Raw genomic sequence first — 27985 nt, 5'->3', positions numbered from 1 at the left:
TGTACTCCTGTGCCTGTTGATCTCTTTTGGACTGGTAGTCTCTTTACATCTGTGTGCAGGACAGACCAGACTAGCTAGTCCTTTGACACATTAGGATTGTGACTTGTGCCTTGGTCTCTTTAACCCTTTTGCTGCTTGGGACTGATCTCCTCAGTCATAAAAGGTCTCATCCATGATGTGGGACTTACTTCCTCAGCCATGATTCTTTTGGTTCTAGCTAGGCAGCTCGTAATTTCTCGTCACTGTAAGGAGCTTTTGTCTATATTCCAGTGACAAATGGCAACATGTGATTTCCAGCTTACATGATAATCTTAGGACAAGGGTCAAGAAGTAGACCTTTAGTAACCATCAAAATGTCATGAAGGGAGGAGGTTATCTCAATGATGAAGTAGTACAGAGGCTTTTATTTGGAAATGATAGTGTATTAGTAGACCTGACCTATCAGATACTTATAATAGTGACAGTAGTGAATATGGTGATGTTTATTATATCAAACTCATAGTTATAGACAAACTTACCTTAGATAATTTTTTTACTTCAGGTTTTATTGGAGATGATCATGAATAAGAGGAAATGACAGAAGATGATGCAGATTTGTCAGGCACCAGAGGTGGTGTGAGCAAACAAAGAAAACATGAATAAATTTGCAAATGGGAGACCATTGAAGATTCCGTTCTTCAAAACCGGTGCTCTGAAACTTTTGTTAGGGATGACAAATTCACATTTTTTACAGAATGCCAAGACTCTTGTTTGATTTTTTTTGGTGAGGTTTTTCCTGATGAAATTTTTGGCCAGGAGCATGCATTTAAGGTTTGTAATAAAGATTTTCAAACTGAATAACGGAATAGCATTACTTTACTCCATGCTTTGAGAAGTATCACATTGAAATGAATTACTAATAAAAGCGACACAGTTATTTGAATAATTACCTACATGTCATTTGCATATTTTATCACTGCTATAATAAAACCTTATAATAACATAATAGTAGTGTAATATTATAACAGTAATGAAAGTAACAAACTATCAAAGTTAAAAATAAAAGGCAAAAATATATCGGTTATACAATTAGCAAGACACTGATCTCGTCACCAGTGGTAATAACAGGCTCTGCAGCAAAAGGGTTAACTGCCCATCATCACAGTCCTTCAAGCAGTCACAAGGTTGGGCTTTTGTGTCCTTTTTCTGCTTCTGAAGGCACTGTCAGGAGGCTGACTCTTCTTAATGTTCATGATGGTTAGGTGGAAAAATGACCAGAGCAGCTTCTCAGTTCTTAGTGTCTTGTGTCGGGCTTACCGTGGGTTTCATTCCAGGGTTTTGCAGCCCATGCACATTTGAAAAGGTTAATTCCTGGTCTGCAAAATAAAAATTTTTCTCTTTTGTTACCAAACTGGAGGGTTTTGTGCAAGTTGCTAAAATAGCCTTCAAGCAGTTGAGTGATGCCTTGTGTCTTGAGCAGACTATGTTCTACTTGGGTTCATCATTCTGAGCAAGGCTCTTATTCTTTGATCAGTCCTTGTTAATAAAGACTTATGTGAGAAGATGATTGCTCGTATCATATCTCCAGTGTCCCCACACCAATTCATAGTAAATTTGGAATGTGTTGATATGACCTTTGGGATGATTATGGCACTGTGTTGTATAAGGTTCACAACTGCTTTTCCTTTATTACACCATTCTGGGAATTCAGCCCTCACTTTCACATTATTTCTTAGATACTTGGGAAGCAACAGCAGAGATACAACACTGATTCTACTGGTACTCACTTCTGTCAGAAGTGGCTCTTACCATTCCCTTCACTGATAGGTGATGGAACAGGAGTACAGTATTCATCAGTTTTTCCATGAGTAACAGATCTTCTCATGGAAAGAGAAGCGTCGTATTCCCTTTCCTTTGTAGAGGACCTGGACTTAGATTCTTCCAGAGCAGCTCTATCCACCTGTAGTTTAGCAGTGATCTAGAGGAACCAGTGTCAGTCCAAATGGCTATTCTAGCAATCAGATTAAATTGCATGCGCACACACACACACACACACACACACACACACACACACACACACACACACACACACACACTCCTTTCTTTGTGGTCACAGAATTCTATACAAGATATCCCTTGGTATTACCCACATGACTACCTTCCTTTGAAGGTGGCTACCCTTCCCTTCAGCCCTCCATAGGGGTGTAGTGCTGTCAACTGCACCTCACGTGGTGTACTAAAGGCATTACTTAAGGTTCTTGGGAGCATCCCTTTGGCCCCTAGCTGCAACCCCTTACATTCCTTTTACTGTACCTCTGTTCATATTCTCTTTCTTCCATCTTACTTTCTGCCCTTTCCTAACAGTTATTTCATAGTATAACTGCAAGGTTGTCCCCAAGTTACACCTTTTAAACCTTTTTACTATCAATTTCCCTTTCAGCATTGAATGACCTCATAAGTCGCAGCACTTGGCCTTTGTCGTAAATTTTATATCCCATTCCATTCCTTCCATTCAGCCCCTCTTTCTTAGGTATGGACAGGATTCAGTTGCCCTCCCAATGGGAGGACTCCATCTCTTTATTCTCTCACAAGAGTTGAACATGAACAAATAGAACTTTTGGTACTCCAGTGTTGCTGTCAAGTTCTCTTTTCTGATTGCTTTCTTATATGAAATGGTCAACTGGGAGGAGAGCTTGTCAACTGGGAGGAGACCAGCTTGTTCTTTTTAGTTGTTGTGCTGGTTTAACATCTAGTAGAAAAAATAAGGTAGTGTTAGTGGCTCTAGTTTTAGGTCTCTCATCTTCCTCTCCAGCTGCTGTGCATAGGAGGAAGCCTGTCATATCAGTGGATAACAAGGTAACAACAATGGATGGACCCCAGGGTTGTCTGTGTTTAGGATGGTAACTGAATATCATCCAATGATTATTGCCTTCTCTTTCACAGACTGATTCATTTCCTGCCTTACCTTTTAGCATTGCAGGAAACTCTGGCAGTGACACCAGAGGTGAAGAGGATCCTGGAGAGGAATGTGCTGAAAATTGTAGGTGACCAGTCCTTGGCTTTTACTGTTGATTCCTGTCCCAGAGGACAAGTTGACAGGACTTTGGTCAATGACCTCTCTTTATTAAATGGGCTTATTCCTCAGTCTTAGTACAAGATGGAAACAACAGAGTTGCTGGTGTCCATCAGAGTGGGTGACTTTATGCATTCTGTAGGCCTGAAAGATGCATATTTTCAGATGTCCATCCATTGGGCCTCCAAGAAGCACTTCAATAAAAGGACCATTTACGAGTTCAAAACACTGTCCTTCAGGCTGGCAATGACCCTTTAAGTGTTTACAGGAATGTTCATCAGTGTGTCAGCTTGGTCTCACTTACTTGGGGTATGCCTTCTTTGCCATCCTGACCATTGGCGTTGATCCTGGCATCTTCAGAGGTGCAGTTACTCCAAGACTGAGATAGCCTTTTCTTTTATCATTGTTTGGAGATTGTGATAAAATGAGAGTGGTCAGATTTCATGTTGGCATGGTACCTGGGTATGCTGATAGACATGGCAGCAAGGAGTCATCCTATCAAACTCTCACACCAGAAAGTTCAGGGAGGTAACAGTACAGTTTCTGTTTAGCAGGTAATTAGCTCCACTTTGGCTGGTCATCCTCAGTCACCTATAGTCCTTGGAGGAGCTTGTTTCCTGTGGTCTCTCTTCAGTGGCACCTAGGGCAACGCCTGTTGTCCTCCACTAATCTTTCAGTTTCAGCATCCCTGTGCCTAGCTGTATGGAATACAGGAATAATTTTTTCCCTTGGTTGTATCTTGTGGCGTGGCAAAGATCATCTTAGGTTGGAGATAGAACACTACCAATTAGTTCCAAGAGATGATCATCCCACCTAGGGAGTGGTCAGCTTTCCACCTTAAGTATATAAAAGGATGTTGGTTTGCAGTCTTACAGGAACCAGTACCATAGTTTTCAAGATAATTTGAAATATGTCTGCTCACTGTATACAAATTATAGCTTTTTATCATAATCCTACTCAACCATCCCTTCGTAGCCCACTACCCACCACCAATTAACCACCTTGTTACCAAGTTTCAAAAATGTCATCCAGCTCTTGCTGGACTCCTATATAGGTTTTGATTTTATATTTAGGAAAAATTAAAATTATAAAAAAAATTTGATATTTTCTTAGACATACAATCCCACTCTACCATTTCTGCATAATCACTAAGACTAAAAGGAAAAAAGTTGGGTTACTCTTAAGCCTACCACCATTTAATTGCCTTGATATCAAGCCTCAATGAAAATTTCTTGCTCACATCAGAATACTTCTGTATAAAAACTTGGTTTGTATATATAAGAAAAATAAAAATTTTAGAGTTTCATTTAATTTAGTATTCATTTTAACAGCATCAGAAACCTTGCTCATTTACCTAATCAGCAAATGTGATATCACTGTATCATCCATATTTGCTCATTCAATTTCATGGTTTACAGTACAGATGCAAGACCACTCAGTAGAGAGCTACCTCCACCAAACCATTCATTACCATTCCCTTGGGACAGTGTGTGAAGTTTTACTTTTACCATTTATCTCATATCCACATTGTGTAGTTTGCAGCAACTATAATTGATGTGCGTACACCAGTTTCAATAATTGGTGTGTGTACACCAGTTTCAGTTGTTGAACATTAAGAACTTTGCCATGTTTTTGATCTTTGATCATTGAAGGTCAGACTAGGTAACCTGAATTATAAAGGAAATTATGCCATAAATAAATAGCTGGCCATGAAGGGATTAAACTGCCAAATATTCCTTTGTACAGTGATTGAGAGAGTTTCCAAATTAACAACTCTGAACTAAAGATCGCTCAGCAAACATGTCTGCCAAGTGTTCTAAAGGCCTTTTGATACACATCCTGCTAATGCACACACACTCACAGACAGGTGAAATATACCCTTCTTCCAGCCTTGTTGAAGTAGTAATTAAAGCCCATGATGGGTAACTTGAGGAATTGTGTTTCAAGCAGGATGTTTGGTTTTGTACAGGTACTATTTATTACAGTCAGGTCATAAGTCCTTTGTGGTTTTAGGGCCAATCTTTGCTTGGTTTGTGCAGTTTATTGTGTCTGCTGATATATTTTACAGGCAGTCCCCGGATTAAGTCTTACCTGACTTACGGCACTTGCCTCACGGTGCTGTTAGCCCCAATTTTTTGGCGTTGTAAGTGGGATTTACCCACTTTATGGTGCCATTACCCGGACTTACGGCATGTATGGTGCATAGTACTGTAAGTGCTATTTATTCCCATTACAATTATGATGCTTTGGGTTTTGGCAATTTCAGTTTTATGGCATGCTGCTGGGGACAGAACCCCTGCTTCAAACTGGGGACTGCCTGTACTGGAAGAAGTTACCTATGCACAATTGCTTTCTCCTTGAAAACTGGTTGATCTTTAAGGAATTTTTGTAAAATTTTTGATATCCAGTAATTAAAGTGTTTCCCTTTGTTCTGTTTTTACAAGAAAAATGCATTTCTGTAAGTTTTTTTATAGAGATGTGTTTACTCATATTCACATAAGAAGATATTCTCTGCTGTTGTTGTCAGACTAAACAACTGTGTTTATTCCTTAACTTTAGTAGTCTTTGAGGTGTTTACACATCCTCACTTGCTGGATTTGATCTCTTGTTTTAATACTCTGTTGTTGCATAAAAAGGAGAGGTTATTAATTTTGTATGGATGTACCTGACAACTTGAGTTAATGTTACATTGCTCTTTACCTCTTCCTTTTGTACTGGATTTGTTATTTTCTAGCCTCTTTAATTAGCAAACTTCTCTGGTCAGTGTGCACAGTTTAGCAAGTAATATTTTTTCTAGAACTGAGAAAAGGACCACTCTCAAACAAGGGGTTCACCCATTGTTAACCAACACTTCACTGGGTTGGTAACCTTTCAGTACTACAGTGTTAAGTTTCAACTAGGCATCAGGCATAAGTAAAAATGTGAGGTTTGTAACAATGGAACTGACAGGCTATTTAAAATTTAGTATTTTTTGTGAAACATAAAGGCCTCTTACATTTGACTAACATTATGGATGTACCAGCTTTAGAAGCTGTTTTTCTGAAATGCAGCCTTTTATCAAAGGACTTCTGTTGTTGGATGTTTGTTGACTCACTGTGTGGATCCAGCAATTGATTTTACATACAGCAATAGAAGTACCAAAACCTTTAAGAGTTCCTAATGTTTTTATTGTGATTTTATGTTTCTAATTTTCATGTTGATAGATTTTTGGTGTTTGTTTTTTTCATTGTTTATTTAATTCCCATATTACATGTTTCTTCTTTTGCTTACAGGTAATTCAGTGCTAATGTTTTCAAAGAGTAAGGTTTAAGACGGAAGTTGAGCTTCTTGATTTAATTTTTATGTCCAGCTGTTGGTGGTTGTTCTTAATGACAATACAGTAACAATAGAGTGCGCTATAGTCACATGTGTTCATCAGATTCAGGTAAGTATTTTTGTGATTTGTAGTCTTCGTCATCAGGCGTCATGAACTTCTGTGGTTAAAGATGTATGAAATGTATAAGTAATTTTTATACTCTTGTTTTCTTTCTGAAAGTATTTATGTAATATAGAAAATTTTATCTTATGAATTAACTTTTAAGTTGTTTTAGATTTTTAAACATTTCTCTTTCAGAGTGTGAAAGTATTATGGTGATATCATGCTCTTGAAATAAGTCTTGGAAGTGTTTGTTCACCATTGAAAGGTTTCCGTCATATTTATTCATCAATATCTCAACCATTCAACTAGACTAGTTTAGGCAAAAGAAATTTCCTGGAGGGATATTCATCCAAAGGAATTACTTTTTCTCCTGTTGTCAAGCTATAATACTTGCTACGATTCGATTTTTAGAAAGGAATAGCATATTCCCTTACGCTCTTAGTATTGTGGTATATTCCAGTAAAAATCATGTCATTCATTTTGGCAAAGGAAGTCATAGTAGAATTTAATGAAATAAAGGCATCTTTTGTCTGGTGTAAAAGGAGATAGTAGTCCTTTGAAAGATTGAATCTGGTTTTTTATTTGGTATGGAAAGGAGCTTTGTTTTACCACAGACCCATTACATATAACTAGCCCAATTTGAGGTTAAAGTCCCACACATTTCGTTCTCTGTTCAAAAAAGAACAGATTTTATTTAGCTCTGTAATTTTACTCCCTTAGGCCAGCACGACCTTTTTTTTTTTCCAAGGAGTTAAAAGAGGCATCCCAAGGCCTCAGCATTGAAAGGCTGGCATTTCTTCACTTGGAAGTCTTGTTTTTTACTTTGCATTCCTTTGTAGATTTTATATACCAGTTCTTGTGAAGAACTTCCTCTTCAGACAATGGCTGAGCACAACTTTGTGCCACCCCTATTCACTCACCACTGCCTTAGCCAGTTCTGCCCATGCTGAAGAGGAGTTTAGCAATGAAGTCCTTCATATTGGCTGTCCCCTTCACTGTCTTTGTTGATGAAAGATCCCAATTCTTGTGATGACCAAGAATATCTAGAGCATTAGAATGAGTCCCCCCTTCCCAGATATTAGATAGGCCTCTGTTGTTAGGGACAAAAAGGCATCTTGAATGTGGCAGTCATACCTTCTGGTCAAAGGGAGTGGGTTTGGAAAAACTACAGTATCAAGATTTACACCATGGATAACCAGGCATCTATGGCCTTGCAGGGTATCCTGAGTGAGTGCTGGATTGGATCTGCTGTATCCTCATCTTGGAAAGACAATGCAAGGAAGGTGGTCTCATTGACAGAACTAAAATCAGATCTAACTGTGTTTAAGGATTCCTTCCTCTTCCTCAAAGCTTTATATTACCAGTGCCAACACTGAGGTGAACATGGCAGGGAAATGGTCTCATATGGGTTGTGATGATCCTGTGACCTGTCGTAAACTTTTTTTCAGGTCTTGAACTCCTACACCATGAAGTAGCTGTGCAATTTTTTCTTCATCCCACTCTACCCTTTTCACTTTTAGAAGCAAACCCCAGAACATTTCTAGAGGGAGTTTGTGGCCATAACTATCTGGCAAGATTAGGCCTTAAGTGTAATTAGCCAAGGGTTCGAAGGACGTCTCTGGGGCTAGCTTCTTGTGTTTTGTGTTTGTTCTCATCTGTTAGAATTATAATTAGTATTTTTTTGCATATTCAAAATAAAATGCAATTGCCAGTAGTAAGACTGACTTGTAATGTGATATGTAGCCAGATACTTTCATTTAATGTTGTGACTTTGTAATTCCTAATTCTCCCTCCCCTTAGAGTTTTATAAGGCTGCTCATCATCATTGTTGAGAGGTTTAGATGAGATGACAACAAGAGGAGGGAGAACTGTTGAGGTTTGTGGGTAACACTGGCTAGAAAGTAGGAGAGAGTCAGTTCCTTGGACTTTGATAGGTTTTTGATAGATGCCGATGATCTCTTCGTGCTGATGCCAAAATTGAAATTTGGGATGTACAGGAGAGAAGACTCTGAAGTAGGGGACTGGGTTTAAAATAAAGAAATTGTTGTCTCTCAGGCTTCTTGGATCTTCTATGGTTACCTCTTCACATAGCTGTAAACTTGCATTGATCGCAGACACTACATTATTGCCCTTAGAAGCTTCAGGAACAACTTCAACATGTAATTAATGGCATCCTTGAACAATTCAAGGAAGTTTCAGAGACATGTTTTATCCAGTTTGGGAATTCCAGCTCTGCTTAGGTCAAATTGAAAAGCAAACTCTTGCAGAGTTGGCCTAAACTCCTTGTTGGTCAGTGGTTCACTTTGTTTCTGAAATACCTTGGCATCATGTCAATTACTTCAAACCTACACTTGTATGAGAGCCTGGCAATATTCTCACAGATGCTCCTGATTACTGATAAGCTTATGAAAATAGACTTTTGGCTTTTCACCACTAAACTTTCATTGTTGACGGCTGCTTCTATCCCAAGCATCAGGAATGTAGTAGATTGTATTCTTCATGTTGAAATTTTTCAGGAACTCCCTTAAGGTCATTTAGGGTTAACAAAGAGGAATTGGGTTATGCTCTTCACTGCTTGCCAATGGTAGTACACTTTGAAGGTAGAGATGATGCCTTGGTCCATAAGTTTTATGAATTATAGAGGTGGTGTTAGAAGGGAAGAACAAACTGTTTTCAAACAGGTCCTCCATAGCTTAGAGATGACTGAGCATTATCTGCTGGGATGAGGATTTAGTTTGGTGTTTTATTGTCTTAACATGACTCGGGCTAGGGAAATATAGCCAACCATGTAGGTGTGGTTGATGGCTGTCATTATCCATGCCTTGAGTTCAATTTCCAGATTACAAGTAGCTGCTCCATGGTTCTTTTAGTACCCTTGGATTCTCTGAATGATAATCAAAAGGGGCTTGAACTTCCAGTCTTTCTACGTTCGGAAATAATTTAATGGTTAAAGGTGCTTAGGAGCTTTGAATCTTGACACAGTCTTCTCTTTCCTGAACAACAAATGTCTTGGTAGACATCTTTGGAAGAGTCAGTTCCTTCCATGTTCAGAACTGGCTTGGAGCTGAAATAAGCACAGTAAATCTATTACCTCAGTGTTTTTAGAAATATTCTGACATTTATCTCATTGCTGCCTTCAGTTTTGTCCAAAAGCAAACACTTGTTCACTTTGTAAAATTTGTAGATGGGCCATGATGTGCACCATATGAACCCCTTGTAACAGGTTCTCCTTTGAACCTTCAGATCAGAGAACAGTAACAAGATGTAAGTCTTTGTTATATGATGGAGTTGCTGGCTTGCCTCTTTTATTGGTTCTTGTTTATGTCTCCTCATGACTGTCACACATTTTTGTGACCCTTGTAACAGCCATAGAAGATAACACGTGCCCTGTTAGGGACCATAGTCACGAGTATTTGGGCAAAAGTTCTTGCCATAGTAATATTATCAGCACCATATCTGTCATTACTTCACCACACAATGCCCAATTCCACTCCAGGTGCTAAATTCTTATGCATATTCTTTATCATTGTGGCTCCCCCAAACTCAATTTGCTTCATTTGGCCTATTTTTTTTTTCAATGTTCACCCCATTAATTGCTTGCAAAGAACAACGATCTTATGGATTCACTTGAAAAATCACGATTGTTTAGTATTCATTTGAATATTACAAAGTCCTGAGGAAGCAGCTTAACATACGGTACAAGTTAGGGTAGAGCATCCTTACTATCACTCTTTTATGCTGACTGACTTAATACATAACCTTCGGTGACTCATCGCTTAACTAAAAAGTAAAAAATGTTCAGCACATCTTTCTTGGCCAAAGAAATACTGCTACTGATAGTATGTTTTTTTTTCTTAAGCTAGGCAGCTGTGAGAAATTGTATTGTGAATTTCTTTTAAATAACTTAATTTTAGGTCTTTGAACTTATGAAGTGGACATCATATAAGCAAACAATCATAATTAAATTGTTATATATCTAGGTCTGTGTGTATGTAGTGAAGTTTTCCTAATACATTATGAGGTTTATTGCAGTTTCGAAATGATTTAGGTAAAGAACTGTAAATTGGAGTGCTGTACTGGAGAAAAGCTATCATTTAATTTGTTGTAAAATTTTTTTCTTGTCTGAGCATACAAAAGTGCAGTGATGTAGTTTTAAAAGTAAGTGTATTGTAAAATATCTACATGCTAGGTGTTAGAGGTGACAGCTTATAAAGTTAAAGTTCTGGAAGTGTATTTTTTGGGGGGCACTATTGAAACTTTATTATTTAATCATATGTATATTTTATGGGTGAATAATTTTGCTTATGCATTCTTCTTGTACTTTATGTATACTGTACAGTTTGCCAATATCAGTTTCAGTAACTCATTCAGTATTTTCCAGAACTGGTTCTTCCTTTATGCACCATACCCCCTTTAGGGGGTTAGTGCTGTCGTTGCACCTTGCACGGTGCACTGTAGTCATTACTTAAGGTTCTTTGCAGTGTCCTTTCAGCCCCTAGCTGCAACCCCTTTCATTCCTTTTACTCTACCCCATTCATAATTTCTTTCTTCCATCTTGCTATCTACCCTCACCTAATAATTGTTTCATCGTGCAACTGTGAGGTTTTCCTCCTGCTACATCTTTAGAGCCTTTTTACTTTAAATTTCCCTTTCAGTGCTGAATGACCGTAGAGGTCCCAGTGCTTGGCCCTGGCCTAAATTCTGTATTCCTTCTTATGTATCATACCATAGAATGGTCATGGAGGTTATGACACCTGGCATTTCTTCTGACACCTGGCATTTCTTCTATTTGCACCCTGTAAGGTGATACCAATTAATACAGTAGTGTGAATTGTGTGGCATGTTGTCAATGGTACTTAAGGTTGTTTGTCGAGTTGCTTTAACCTCAGTTGTTCTGGTTTCTGCCTTTTACAGTTTATATGTTCTCTTCAGTCTCCCTTTACTTTGTTGTCTAAATTCTTTAACTTTTTAAATTTCCCATGCTCTAATTTTCACCTCTTATTTAAGAATAAATCCTTTGGGCAAGTCCTATGAGAGTAGAAATTACTCTGTGGTCTTGTTAAATTCATTCATAATATTGATGAATTTGCATTTGCAATGCTTACTTTTTGTATAGTTATAATCTTGTTAGATTGCAGCTGTAAAAGGTTTAAAGCATTGAGTTGAAAATGGTGGCTCCTGTGTTCATTAGTTTAATCAGACTATTGACAGTTTCTTTCAAAAGAAGGCTCCACTTAAGTTTAGGTTAACCTTAAGGCATTCCAAAAATTCAGACTGTACTTCACTATTTTGTACAGAACCCTTGTGGATGTAATTTGTAATTAGAAATTAGTTCCAGTAGACTACTGAGTCACACCTATGGACTCTGATAGGGTTGGCTCTAAAGATTTGTCTGTGGGAAAGGAATAATATTGAGGGAAGAGGAAGAAGTTGGAAAAGACCAAGGGGATGCTATAAAGACCACTATACTGTATAGTACACTGTAGGTAGCATTTCCGTATGAAGGTTAAGTGAGAAACATTTTTACAATGATACAGGTTATGATAAAGAGAGGAGGAAATTTTTCTGTCCACTAGTCAGGATGCCTGTCCAAATTTCAATAATTTCCTTGCAATTAAATAAGGCTCCACAGAGACCTGTAGAAACTTTGATGGTTGCTGTTTTACTAGAATTTACTCTACCCTGGAATTTAAACAGTCATTGCTGCAAGTACCCCTTTATAAAGTAACCTAATGTCACTACAAATAATGATAAATTGCTATTAATAAGACCACTGCTCTGTTGCCCTGTAGGAAGCATTACTTAGTGTGCCTTGTGTGGCACACTGTAAATGGTACTAAAGGCTCAATGCAGCATCCTTTCAGCCCTAGTTGCACAGCTTTCTGCCTTATTCTCTGCATTCATTCCCTTCAGTCCTTCCTACTGAGCTATCCAACTTTTTCAACTTTACCTTGATTTTAATTTTTACATTTTATTGAAGACTGAAGCAATTGAATGAGCATGTGAATCCGGAAATGTGATTTAGTTGATCTTGTTGAAATAATATGTAGGTTAATAAATGCAATAATAATATGGCTCCATCAAGCATTGCTGCTCATGGTTTCTTGCAGCTTATGCCATTGATAACACCTTAAATTTTCAATTTTTCCCAGTGACCTGGTCATACCCTTTTGTTCAGCTTCTGTATATTTGTTGTGATCTAATTTTATCCTTTTGTTTAAGAACTAATCATTATCACCATCCATTTGAAAGCCTAGAAATATGACTGTATTGTTTTCAGTATACTGATTAAACTATGCTAAAATTGCTGATTGGAAAATTCCTAATCCTAGACTTGAAATAAATCCTTCCTTTGGGAAGTATCTGTCCATAGTGTGATTAACCTATTGTAAAAAAAAAGACTTGTAACAGCCATTATTTTGAACGAGCTTGTTGGCACTCGCTGAAACTTGGCTCTGCTGTCTCCCCTACCCTTCCAATCCCCTATCTACCCTGCCCCCACCCAGGGCAGACAACCAGGTTTGCAGGAGGAGGGTGGATGTCTCCCCTACCCTCCTGTTCCCCTGCCTACCCTGCCCCTACCCTGGGCAGACAAACCAGTTTGTGGGGGGTTGGTGGCTGTACCATGTCACCCCTACTGTCACCCGGGGAAGGACAGACAAGATCTACTCGGATATTATTATGCTGTAGATTTCCTGAATTATACATTTTATAGATTCTCATCATAGGTTCAGAGCTGTAAACTTTATACGTAGGCAATAGAGACATTTACTGTTTGCTTGCAGTTCCCTTGATTTACCTCTTCATATAGGTATTGTGTAGTATCTTTGAAGATCTTGGGACATGTCAGTTAGTCATCCTTTCCACTGCAGCTATCATTTCAGCTGTAATGCTTACTGTTTATTGTTCCACAGACATGAAAGTGTATGTCATCCCTTTCCGAAAGAACAATGTAGCTGTTTGTCTTTTCTTTGATGCGTATAATCAGAGATTGTATATCTGAATACTATGGCCGTATGTGGTTATTTAGATATCTTCTTGTGTTAAAATTCTTTTGTCAACTTCAGAATCTGCCCAGTATTTTCTGTCATACCTTCCCAGGGAGGCTTTTCGTCTCCATAAATGGAGAATTTGTTCTCCATGCTTGAGGATCTGAGGTCTTTGAAGCAATGACAACCCTATCCAAATATTTGAGTTATGTGGAAAGAATTAATGAAAAGTTATATTGCTTGCTTTTTCCTCCAAGGTTTTCAAAGCTGCCTCAGTATAATATGATTTGTTTGGAAATCATTCACTTTTGTCCTGCATTGCCTTCAGATTTGCTCCTTGACACCAGTATTGATAATAAATGCAATAATAAAAAATGTCCATGGTGCAGTGCAGTGAGAATTGGTTGAGTCATTTTATTACTAGAAAATTGTAACTGCAGTACTGTCTGTAATCAAAGGAAATTTGAGTTTTGCAGAATGCACAAATTGGACAAAGTACATTTGCTCAATAAATTTAACAAAAAGTATCTTACTTGGTATGCTCAGTTTGGCAATTTCTTCTTGGTTGAATTCATAACTCAGGACTCCTTACCAGTGTATGGTAAAACATGGTAGAAAATTCTGGTTCAGAGATGCTGATTGAATTACATCAGATTATGATTGTTTTGAAAGATGTGGTAATTTATTTTTCCATAAGTAATTTGCCTTTTATCATTATTATAATTATAAAGTGCCTGTCTTTTAATAAGATCACTGAGTCATATTTATAGATTTTCGTAGAGCTTGTTGAAAGGCTTTGTTCTCAGATGAACCATGTAATCTTCATCCAGCTCTCCAAATATGCCCACCAATCATTCTTCCAAGACCCCCATTATCCCACATACAGTATTTACAATCATAACAGATTCCTTTTAGAGATACTTTGCACTGTGTTTGAATGAGGGCCATTTCTGATTCTGCAAGGGAGCAACTTATTTAGGAAGGCGTGTACTGGCTCCCGGTAATTATGATAGCAGTAATTCTTGTTTGCTGAATGTATTGGATTCTGTGATCCATGATCTGAGGTCATGCAGCCAACAACATTATTAATATGTGATGTGATATGATATTCAATTTGGAGTGAGGAAGGTGAAGGTTTCCCAAGGACTGAATTCTTGGTGAACAATTTTGGTATTCATCTCTCAGTTAACTGTCCATTTGTAATATATGCTGTGTTTGTATGTAATTTATGTCCCGCTGGTTTAGAAAGTAGACAATATAGGTCTCTCTCCAGATATAGAGGTACCTGTAATATCTACCCAGTGAAGGTGAACTCTCCATTCTGTACAGTTGGGGAGTCCTCCTTTTCCAGCTGAGTTTCTGTTTCACACTACAAATTTTGTATAGTTTTGATGATTAAGACTTGCCATGTTTTTATTTAATACTTACAACTATTCAGAAATCATCACTTGTGTCAGCACCGTGTTCCTCTTTTTTAAGCTGGTGGATAATGCTACAATAATTATTCTTTTCCATTTTTGTTGCTGAATCTTTTTCTTGTGATACACTGCATATGCAAGACAATTGAGCACTGACTATGCAACATGTTCATTGATCATTGGTTGATTTTCTGTGTGCTGCAGTACTGTATTTTGTTTTGATTTTTTAAGTGTATGATATTTCATTATATTAACCTTGTACAGTATTTGGAGTGATTGATTATGTCTGTGCCCCATGTCCAATATTTTAGGTTTTAATAACGATAACCTTTTCACTTTAATGTCTTGAGAGTAATTAAGTCCTTAGCATTGTATTACACTTTGTGCTGATAAATTTGTTTTGTCTTATGGTTTGCGGTATTCTGTAAATTGCAAATCTCCTATGTACAGTACTAGAGGAACCTTGCCTTTATACCTAAAGACCCAGTATAATATTGTTTATTGATAGTGGTTGACTCTTTCTCATCTTACTACCACAGTCTAAAGAATTTGGTAGCCTTGCATGGCAACCTACATGTATTCTCTTGGAGTTACAGATGTCTAACATGTCACTGTTAGATTGTTTCTCATTTATGTATACCAATACTTCTCAAATTCAGCTAGTTTTTGGCACTTATCAGTTAGGATGTCTTGACCTTTTCCATCTTGACCTCCATGAGCAGGGTGAACATTCCCACTTTTGTTGGGTAACAGTGAACAATTACATGTATATATATTCCAACTGGGAGTTGAAAGTGGAATGGCTGCATTTTAACTAGCTCATGCCCTCATGGGCTTCGGTACTACCTTAGTCGCTAATGAGCCTATTCCACTTGTGGTTGATGGAAATGTTCTAGCAGTTACTTTTGCTATCATATTGTATGTGCATTTCCTAACCGTGTGTTTTACCCTTTCTACCATATGTTGTTATGGGAGAAGCTGGCTTTACCCAGAATGTTTTCTTGCTCCGGGAGTAGCCCAAAAGTTAATTTTAAACCTATGGAGGAGATAACTTAGATAAGTTTTATGAAAATCCTAAATTCCATTGCCTCTCTAACCATGATCGCAGCTTTGACCACACTGGTTGCTGCATGTGTCATGACATGACTGATGATGATAAATATTGGATTAGCATATCATGCCCCTTCTGCTACTGATTACCCTCTTGTGACATCTTCAAGTTCTGGTCAACCTTTCACAACATTTGTGATCTGTGCTATGAATATTGAACCCATTTTCCTGATTAAGAAAAGCTTTGCAAATTTTAGCGCTAAATAACTAAAGAAAATAGTTCATTTATGAACGTTTTCAGTTGCCTCTTCCCTTTTGATCTGTAACGGCAGTTGACAGTACCAGCATGTTCAAAAACATTGACATCCCTTTCTGCAATCTTCAACTTCTTTGAAATGTAAGAGATTGGTCACACTACAATACGGTTTAAAAGATTTCAGACCAGTATGTGTTATCCTTTATTCTATAACATCAGATGCTTCACATATTTTGTTGCCCGAGACCTTCCGGTAACCTCCAAATGAAGCTTCAGGGACATGATTCTAGATTCCATAATCATTTGTGCTCTTCAGGTGACTGACTGCTCAAGGATAGACTCCAGAATCCTTGCATCTGTATGGAATGTAATTGATGCTTGCATTAACCCCATAGGTGGTAATACCCTCAGTATAACCGGTGCAGTACACTGTACATGATACCAGCAGTGTCTTTGTAGCATCAATACAGCCCCCAGCTGATTTGTGTTTTGCCATTTGCTTTTCATCCATTTCCTCTGGTGTTTTCCCCATCCTGCTGTTCAACTTACTAAGCTTTACAGTGCTCCAATTTTTACTTTATTCACATATGAACTAGTCTTTCATGAGAACCATGTGAGAGTTTATAATTGTGAATTAGTGGTCTTTTAAACCGTGAGTTAAGCTGGCCCCATTCGATAAAGTCAATGAGAGTTGAAGGTGACCCTAAGCTTATTTATCAGGTTGTGGTCACAAAATTACCTGTTTGCAGATGCTCCCAAATTGAACAAAACTTGAAAGGGAACTCAGAATTATTATCTAGTATTGTAACCAGATTGCATCATCAGATTTCCAATATTGCAGAAATTTGAAGTGAGGTGGTAATATATGGGTAAGACAAGTCTAAGTGTGCAAGGGGCCAAAAGGCAGAGAATGAAAGAGTAAAAGCCTGAAAGTAATGCAGCTGAGCCCAAAGAGGGACAACAAATATATTTCTCGTTTCTGCATGAAATGGTGTTACAGGGCTAAATGTTTGATTATAATATCCATACTTATATTTTGGAAATGTCTGCAACACTAAATGACGAAACATTTGTAGAACCTTTCAACTGTACTGAACAGTGATGGCATACAGTACTAAATGTTCTTTGCTTAACTACAAGAAATAACCATATGGTTTTGAAAACTAAGTAGAGCTCTTAAAGCTATAGAAATTATGTAATATAGCGATTGAAATATGTGAGTAATAATAAAAATATCTGAATCCCAGGCCTTGGCAGTGGTTGCCTGATGTATTTATGACAGGGGAAAGTTGCAAGTCTTTCCCCCATATTCAGACTTTTCCTTTTGGATCCTCACAACTTCATTGAAGAGAATGTGGAGAGCCTGCCAAGTGACATGAAACTTCTCTCAACTCAGTGTTGAAGGATTGAGATACTTTGCCTGTAAACCTAAAACTGATAGAGGCATCATTACTACTACAGTATGTGGAAAAGACAGAAATCATGGCTAGGATAGGCTTTGTCACATGTAACATATTAGTTAAAGTAGTGTAGCCTAAACTGAAATAGGTTAGTTCCAACACTGTCCAAATATTGACCACAAAAGCATGGTCAGCTAAATAGAAATAAACCAATTAAGGAGCAAACGAAAGAAGTATCATCTTCCCTTTACAGGTTTTTTGCTTCTAGGCATTCAAGGTGTTGGTTATATATTTCCTTTCCGTATAATTTCTGTAAGTCTCTCCTAATGCCTGGACCCTCTGTTAACCCAGTTTATAAGGTTCCTGGACAGAGCTGTGTGTGAAGATTTGCATATTTTTTTCTTGATTTTCTCTGGGGGTATTTACTTGTGTGTGAGACCTTAGCCTTGTGGCAACCCATATCGTTGTGGTTGCGGGTATACAGTATATTGGTGATGAAATTCCTCAGTTCTAACCTTGGTTTGACTATACTTGTTTTTTGGCTATTCATTTTAATGATAAGTTATATTGAGTCTACTTGGAATCTCAGTCTGTTGTAGTTGCTACTTCTTTCAAAGCTGTACAGAATTATAAAAAAAAATTAACTTATAAGACTAAGAACTCTTTTGTAAATAAAAGTATGATAGTTGTGACATTATCTCTTTACAGTTCTCTGTTTCTTTACCTGACACCAACTACAAAATCTAATATGATGTCACTTTCTCGTTTCTTCAAACTTAGGTATCCCTCCCTCTGAAAAAGTCGTTCTGTCATTTGGCTTTGTACCAGTCCTATGCCCTCTACTATCCTGTTCATAAATAAAGTGCATAAAGTTTTGAATTCTGTGAAGACAGGGAAATCTTTGGATTTGATGGGATTCCTCATTGCATTTTGAAGAAGTTTGCTGTCTTTATTTAGCCTTATCCAAAGCACCGCTATCTATCCTTCTTTCTGGAAGTACTCACTTGTATCTCTTATTCTCAAGAAGAGAGACCACACTGATTCCTTTGTTGTCCTCTTGCTCTTACTTTGAAACTACTGTACTCAAGTTTGATTAGGCTTTTTTTTTATACCATTCACTTAAAAAATGGGGAATACTTCCTGAATGCCTGCCTTTCTTTAAGCAGGATGTTTGTCATTATTTACATTAGCACATGATTCTTGTAGGGTAGGGGGTGTTTTGGCTAGTCTTGCCATCACAGTCACCACACCAAGAAAGATAAATAAGGCATTTTTTCGAACATTTTCCAAATTTTAATATGGCCCTCAGCCCCCCCATATGGCCCATGTTGAGAAGTGTAGATGTTCATATGAACAGAGGGTGCTGTGAATGATTTTGAAATGAAGGCTCTTTATTCAGTAGTCTAAGAGATCTCTTAAAGGTTCCTTTTTTTCTCTTCATGGGCTGCATTGGTTGTTTTGCTAATCTGATACCCTTTCTAACAATTCAGCTGAGCTATCTTCTGAAAGCCAAGTCTTTTTCATGTTGATGCTATCACCTGTGCATTTTAATGGAATACATGCTATCACCTGTGCATTTTAATGGAATAGCCCCTGACAAGAAATTATACAAGGTAATCAAAGGGTGTGAATATACCAGCTAGAAATAGTTTCCTGATTCTAGGTTTCTGCTTTCAGCATAGTGGCTGTTGGACAGAACTAGCATTGAAGTCCTGTTTGTAATATATTTTGCCTGTCCTGTCATCTCTTCAATTGACAGTGCGGGTGCACCGGTTTGCAGTAGTACACTGAGCACAGCAATCAACCAGACACATTCCATTGGCAGTGCAGGTGCTCGGGTTTGCAGTAGCACACTCAGCACAGCGGTTAACTGGATGCACTCCACGATGATGGATGATGACAGACGAGTTCAGTTTTGCATCCCGTCGTTTTGCCTGATTTGCTGGGAGATGAAGAATACCTCCAAACTAAGTTCTGTTAACTTGTGTTTGGTTCCTACTTAGTCAAGAAGCAGTATCTAGGAGCTCCATTTCTTTTGAGTTGACTTGATGTAGTTACACTTCTCTTGTGAGGAATGAGTGTTGTAAGCAGTAGCTGCTGTAATTACCAGATGATCCACAACCCGAGGAGAGCATTATGTGGACCTGAAGACAGTTTCAGGAGTCGCAGTGTCCAAATACAGTCGACCCCTGGTATTCGCATGGATGCGTACCACTACCTTATGCGAATAGCTAAAATCTGCGAATACTTAAAACCTCTAAAAATGCTTATAACTGACTATTTTGATAGTTCAAAACACCAAAAAACCCTAAAAAAATGCTGAAATCTGAATATTTTAATAGTTCTATCACAAAAAGTGCATTTAGTAAAAAATATGAAAATACAGTAATTTGTGAATATTTCTCTATGAAAAATACTGCAAATAGGTGAATTTTCTGTGAACAATGTGTATATATGTTCCATAGAGAAATAATAATGTGTATATTTGTTCCATAGAGAAATCCATGAATAGATGAGTCTGTGAATCTGGAACCACGAATAGGTTGGGGTCAACTGTAGGCACTCCTTTGATAGCTACGACACCAAGGTAGTGCCATGGTTACAATGTCCCTCCTCCAGAGACTTTTCGTTCTTAGGAACGTTGACCAGGATGGCAGTCTTTAAACTTCCTTTCTTGTACTTAAACACAGTTCTTTTTAGACTTTCAGGAGTCTCAAGATCCAAGATAGACACTCCTCGGTGTGATAGCAACGACGTCATGGTAGTGCCATGGGCAACAAAAGGTCCTAGTGTCCTTTCATCTGCTCTATTGCAGTGCAAGTACACGAGCAGACAGAACATTCAGTTCAGTGGCCAACCATACATCCCAAGCAAGATGGATGTCATTACAACATTTATTCGCTGAGGTCAGGAGATAAGGATAGTTGATCTTGACACCTTGACTTTGGATTCGTTCAACCTTTAAAGAAGCTTGATCATGGTCCTTCGTTCTCGACTTACTGATGATGGCACTGTTCTGTTCTGTGTTCTTGCACCTTTGGTACCCATTTACATCAGGAAGCTTACTCCTTTCATCGACTCTGCATGTTTCGAAACTGTTCAGTGAGATGGATCATTCCACTTCCTTGGTCCTGTGGTGCCAGTGGCAGTATGATGTCTATGTTGCCTCCGCAAAGACAAGACTTTCAACCCAGTGCTAACGACTCGTTTGTTACTTTCGAGTTGGCTGAGAAACGGTGCCCAAATTGTCATTTCTCTGACTAGTGAGATGATCAAATGAGTGTACCCCACAACTTCTTGGTCGACATCAGTGCTTTTTGGACCAGACATTTCGAGGCCAGAGGCATTGGTCTGTCCATTGCATTCAGGAAGAACCTGTTGGTTGAGACCTAGGATGGACTGTAATTGTGCAGATCACATTCATCTCCCAATACCTTGGGACGTTGCCCATAGGTCCTTCAACTCTTTTTCCTTGCATTCTTGAGGGACAGGTTGCATCTTGCCTAAGGTGTGCAGCCGCTAGGAGAAGGTGTGTGTGGGATTTAGCCTCCCTTTCTCCTGTCTTCATTCCTCTTCCAGTGGGCAGAAGAACAGTGAATTAACCGTCATGTGCTGGGCTGGCGTGCATGCAGGTGATGTAGATGACTGAGTATCCTATCTACAATCTAACTAGTAGATGCAAATCCTTCCTTCTCTCTAGCAAGGGAGAGAGAGAGAGACTGACTATGAGCAAACCAGTTGGTTATTCTTAGTTTTATAGTCTCTGACACTGTGGGTTCATCCAAACCCTTTCAATGAAAATCAAGGATATTACATCCCTTTAATTCGAAATGCCCAGAAGTCTGACGATTGAACAACTCTCTTGTTCAGTGGATCAGAGGTAGGGTCTCCTTCCTTTGCTCTTTCATGACCAGGAAGAGAGTACCCAGATGAGCCGAACTACCAGTCAGTTCAGAGATTTACTCAAAATCCTCCCTCCAAAAGTAAGTCTCCCTCCCTCATTCTGTTACCTGGGCCGAAAGGTAAACTGTGCATAACTGAATGTATACCAACTGGGTGGGCAGTGCTTCCACCCTACCATTGGTAACCGTTATTACCATAACCAACCTTGCAAAAGTTTAACGGCTGGATTTCCAGCTCGCTGAAAGTTAATCCCATATGTAAAGATCTCAGGATTTGATGTTAGGAAAAATACAAATTACCTTGAAAATTTGTAATATTTCATCTTTACATATTAAACTTTTTATTTCAGATGTTTCATTCGTGGTGATAGTTGTAATGAATTTTCTCACCCTTTTTCTATTTTTGTACTCTGTCCTTGTAGGGAGTGTCACTTGCAAATCATGGTGCCTTTTCACTTGTCAGTCCATTCCTTTTTGTCTTGTCCCACTTAGTTGTTTAACTTCTTTAACTTCATTTTTCTCCAATTTAAACTTGTCATATAAGAACAGATCCTTGAAGAAAGTCATATGAAATGTAGAAATATAGCTTGGTGGCAGTGCTAACCAATGGTAATCCAAGGATACACCCTGCCTTACATCCTACCTTAGATGCATTCCGTGTCTGTGTAGGCCTGGTCCATTTTGGATTTCCTCTGCAGTTCTGGGCCATGATTGTCGTCTTGCGAAATCCTTCTCCCCTCAAAAGTTACATTCCTATTTCTCCCAAAATCTAATTATTGGTTGCCATTCAAGAGGCCCACCTGGTAAAATTTTTGTAAAATCTGAACTCAACTTGCTGTACGGTCCTGTTGTCTAAAGGAAAACAAGCATAATGAACCAAAAACATAAACTAGTATGTCTTTGAGGCACCTCTATACATTGAAAATTTCTTACCCCTTGTATATTTTGCAATCCTGACCATCTTTAGTGAAACCAGTCTTTACATTTGATATATAATACTGTGTACACCTTCACCTTTCCCACAGTATCCACACGGCCACTTTTCTAACTGTACATTTTCCTTTGCTCCTTTTCCATTCACCATAAGTAGCTTCGTTTTAATTTTGTTGATTTAAGACTCCTTTCCTCCAATTCCACCCCTCCACCTGATTTTGCTTGTATTATTAGGTCATCAGAAAATAGCAAACCCAGGGGCCCCCCTGTATGCACTCCGTAGCTTCCTCATTTGCTATGACAAATAAAGGACTTTGTCTTTTCCTTAGTGGACACTAAAATTGAACTAGAGTTATTTTGTAGCACAATGAGTTTCTGGTACCTCCTGCTTTTGTAATGTCTACCTAATTGCGTGTCTCGGTACTTTCCAAGTGAGTAGGTAAGCCCCACCTCCCCTCACTAACCTGCCCTTGTCGATTATCTATTACCAATCTTCTGCAACTATACTACCTTAGTGGAAGGTAATCCATATACTTCACATTAAAAGACTGGGTTGCTATATCTGTCAATAATATGAATGGCCTTGAATTTATCATGACTGTAGAGTAATTTTGTCCTTTGCTTAGCTATTATCAGATTTTATTACTTTGTGAACTTTGATTTTTCCTCATTTCACAGTAACAGTTACCCTGTCCTGATTCTATGTATTAACCTGGCCCTGGGTGCTTGCTTGTCTGCCTTGTCCTTGAATGCTCTTGTATTCTTTGCTTTGAGTACTCAGTGGCCCCCAAAGACCTTCTGCTTCTGCATATTGTGTTCCATTTTTTTTTCTTTCAAGTTTTTTTTCTGCTGTGTTTTTTAGAGCTTGGAAGTTCTCCACTGCTTCAACATCCACTGGTGTCCCTGCTGTTGCCTGTGGAAGTGCCATTGATCTTCATTTCCCAGGATTGTACTTTTTCATCCATGATCATGGTTTTTTTTTTTTGCTTGCAGTGCCTCTGCTGAGTGGTTCTGACACCAGTTCCTGCATTGTAACCTCCCATCCTTCCATAAGTTTTGGGAACCACCCCATAGGGTCCCCCCCCCTGATCCCAACCCCTTGACAAGGTGGGGTGTTTAGGGATCCACTGCAGGGGGAGTATGCTTTTTTATGCTTACTCTCTCTGCTGTGGATTCAACCAAACATTGGGACTTGTAATGCCTTTACTCCTCCTTGTCTTAAAAATTTTCCCCTTCCCTTCTTCCTCTTTCATTGACAACCTTGGCATGGTATCGGATTACAAAATTCACTGCTCTTTTAAACTTGATGGAGGTGGAGTTGAAAAGGCATGCCTCTTACTCCACCCAAGAAACTAGAGTACCCAACGTGGTCAAATCTGAGACTAAAGCGAGGGGAAATTTTTCATTTAAATATGCCATGCTCAGTGCTGGGTCCAATCTTGACAGACTGATGACCCTTAAGGCATTGTGGGTATGGTGTATATCTAGGTGAGATCCCAGAGCAATTACCACTTTAGGTGACATTGACAAAAATACATACAGAAAGAAGTAACATAACGCAGCAAAATAAATCTCAAGAAGAAATTAATGCTTTATAGAAAAAACTAAAATGATAAAGAATCAAGAAACGGGTACAAAGGATGTGGGTAACATTTTATCAGATTCATTTGAAATATTAATGATGTTAATGCAGATAGGAGCACAAGAAGATATTACTACAGAAATAACAGAGGAAAGTCCTGATGGACTGGAAGTTAAAAATGTAAAGAGGCCTTTGGAGAGAACACCACCCAAAATGAAAAAACCAAGTAATATTAAAGCAACATCAGTTAAACCAAAGTTAAGTATATCTTAGTTTAACCAGACCACTGAGCTGATTAACAGCTCTCCCTAGGCTAGTCCAAGATTAGACTTATTTTTATGGCTAAGAACCACTTGGTTACCTAACAACGGGACCTACAGCTTATTGTGGAATCGAACCACATTATAGCGAGAAATGAATTTCTATCACCAGAAATAAATTCCTCTAATTCTTCATTGGCCAGCCAGAGACTCGAACTCAAGAAAACATGAACAAACTAAGAATATGCCTTTATCTCCTAAAAGAAGAAGTGAAAGAGAACCATACCATAGATAGCAATAATTATGTCAAGGGAGAAGAGATTACTCCATCACCAATACTGTAATTGGTACAAGAGCAAATGAAAATAGAAATTTACATGAAAACACATGTGGATGTAACGATTGTTTTGTTGAATTGTGCAGTAATATAAAATATAACAAAAGATGGTTTAACAAACATCAAAAGAAATTTTTTGAAATATAGAAAAAAAGAAACCATGGATTTGAGCACCCATGAAAAGGGTTGCATGGGCATTGAGCACATAGTATATTTATTATAAAGAAAAACAAATGAATGTCATGAGTAAATTATTAGAAAAATCCAAGTTGATAATAAAAAAAGAAGAAAAAAACATGACTTCTATAACAAAATACTGCACTTGCAATAGCTATATTATACAGTGGGATGTAAATGGTCTACCGCCCAGATTACACCTAGGAGAAATACAACAATTACTAAAAGAATATGAACCAATGATATTATGTTTACATGTCAACAAAACTGTCAACAATAGGTAAATTCATCTTAACATCTACATCACAAGAGGAAGAAGGAAATTTAGGCACAGCCATATATGCACATAACAAAGTAGTTTATGACAACGTACCTGTAAAACATTGCTGACTTGCAAATAGCAGGTATCAAAATCTGAATAAAAAACAATAATTATGTAATTTATAATTTATTCGACTAACCTAATAAAAATTACAAAATTGATGAAGAATTACTTAACATTGCCAAGGAACCTACATTAATAGTAGGCGATTTTAATACTCACAACCCTATGTGGGATCATTGTTGTACAAACTCAAATACAGCAGGAAGTAAGGTGGAAGACTTCATGGATTCAAATTACACGTGTTGTATAAATGATGGTGAAGTTGGCACATATTATTCAAAAACACATGGAACATTTTCCACAGTAGACTTAACTCTGTGTGCCTCAAGTATAGTAGACAGATTAGATTGGAATACAGTTGATGACATATACCAGTGATCATTTCCCAATATTAATTTGCTTATTGCAAAATGATCCTGCAAAACATGTTCCTCACTATAACATTTATGAAGCAGATTGGAAACGATATGAAATGCACACTAGGAATATCCCAACATTTGAATATTTAAATGACCATAATGAAATTAACAAATTTCTTGTTGATTTCATTAAAAATGCTGCTGATAAATCAATTCCAAAATCAAAACCCCTTGCAACAAAACACTAAGTTCCATGGTGGTCTGATAAGCTAACAGAATTAACAAATATAGCTCAGTAGGGAGAATACTCATCATCATCATCCAGGTGCCATATTCCCAAGGACGTCAGCAATCATGGCTCGCCACTCCTCTCTATTTCCGGCTCTCTGCAGCAACTGAGCTGCAGACATTCTTCCTCCAGTCATTCTCACCAGTCCATCCATATATTTTTGTCTAGGTCTTCCTCTCGGCCTCCTTCCATTGATTTTACCAGTGAGAGAGAGATGTTCTAGTTCTTGTCTACTCACTATGTGACCCTCAAACCCGCATTTGTCTACCTCTCACTGAAGCCAACAGTTCTCTCTCAATGCCTACTCTCTTTAATACCTCCTCATTAGTTTTCCTTTCTGTCCATGATATTTTCAGCATCCTTCTCCAAAACCACATTTCTGCAGCCTGTAACCTCTCCTCGTCTGCCTTCCTCAAGGTCCAAGTTTCACAGCCATACAACAGTACAGACCAAACAAAACATTTCACAAATCTGCTCTTTGAATTCATAGATATTTTCGAATTGGTAACTAATTTCTTGATCTTTCCAAATGCATCTTTTGCCATGGATATTCTCTTCCTGATCTCTTTTTCGCATTTTCCATCACTTGTGACAGTGCATCTAAATAATTAAAACTATCGGTTTGTTTAACTGTTTCAGTATTAATTCTTATATCTGTTCTTGGGGGGGATTTCGTCTTTGGTGATAACCGTAACTTCTGTTTTCTTAATATTTATTGACAGACCTCTTCCTCTGCTTGACTGGTGTAAAGTACTGGTTAAAGATTGAAGTTTATCATGAGAGTCTGCAACAAGTGCTGTATCATCAGCATATCTGATACTATTAATACTGACTCCTCCATCCTTAAGGGAGACGACTAGATAATCAAAATAAAAAATTCAAAAAAATTAATAAAACATTACCGATATTAGAAAGAAATTTACAAAAACTGAATATATTATTATTAGAAATTGATACATTAAAACCTCTATAGAACAAAATATCTGCAAATTTAAAAAAGGAAGTAATTCAAGGAAGAATCATATCATGAAGGAAATATCTATCATATCTCTCTAATAATACTCCCATACATAAAATATGGGAAATATTCAGAAAAATAAATGGTACCTGTGTTAAACTGCCTAGACATGCCATATTAAAAGATGGAAAAAGAATACTGTACCTGATCTGAATGAAATATGTAATGTAATAGGAGAAAACTTGGCAAATGTAAGTAGTGATAAAGATTTAGATGAACACTTGTGCACAAAGAAAAATAGTATACTGTAGAATTAATAATAAATTTTGAAACTATAGAGGATATATATTATAATAGAAAATTTAATATGGAAGAGTTGAAATATACTCTGTTGAACAGCAGTAAATCTGCTCTGGAGGTAACAATATTTGTTTCGAGGTGATCTGCCACTTTGCACCTTTGGCAAAGTCATAAGTATTACAGTTTTATAATCATTTATGGCTTCAAAATTTATTTCCTGCTAAATGGCGTTAAGTTATAATAATTCCTATCCCCAAACAGGAAAGGATCCTAGTAATGTAAATAATTATAGGCAAATTACTTTAACAAGTTGCTTATGCAGATTGTAAGAGAAAACGGTAAATGCTCGACTACCAAGGCACATTCGAGAAAATAGAATTCTGACCCCCACTCAGTTCAGGTCACAATGTAACAGATCTACATTAGATTCTCTCTCTAACTTAGAAGACCATATACGTAGAGGATTTGAAAAAAAACAAATTACTATAGCCATCTTTTTTGACACTGAAAAGGCCTACGATACTACACAGAGGTATGCTATATGAAAAACTTCATATAAAAACAGCATCCGTGGACATTTACCGAGATTTATCCAAAACTTTTTGACAGACTGCAGTTTTCAGGTGAGAATTGTTGATGTTTTGTCCAGAACATTTCCACCTGAAAATGGTGTTCCACAAGGAAGCATCCTTAGTGGCACACTGTTTACTTTAGCAATAAATGACATCAGTAATAATCTACGTATTGGAGTTAAAAGTAATCTTTATATGGATGATTTTGCCATTAATAAAAGCATAATAAAAACAGATGAATAGGCCTCATCTGAAGACTTTAAATTTTCCATAGATAAAACTCAAGCAGTCATGTTGTATAAAAATAGAAAATGGAAAAAAGGTGGAGAAATAAATTTAAAAGTCAGA

The 27985-nt window shown here is 37.7% G+C and overlaps 1 protein-coding gene across 1 annotated transcript in view; it reads left to right on the top strand.

The window, feature by feature from the left end:
- The window catches only part of LOC136844945 (glucocorticoid-induced transcript 1 protein-like), a 226763-nt gene that overhangs the window by 14999 nt on the left and 183779 nt on the right, over positions 1 to 27985 (top strand). The window lies entirely within an intron of this gene.

This window comes from Macrobrachium rosenbergii, chromosome 13, assembly GCF_040412425.1.
Source record: "Macrobrachium rosenbergii isolate ZJJX-2024 chromosome 13, ASM4041242v1, whole genome shotgun sequence".
In the NCBI taxonomy this organism is placed as follows: domain Eukaryota; kingdom Metazoa; phylum Arthropoda; class Malacostraca; order Decapoda; family Palaemonidae; genus Macrobrachium; species Macrobrachium rosenbergii.
This window is presented reverse-complemented; position numbering and strand designations above follow the sequence as displayed.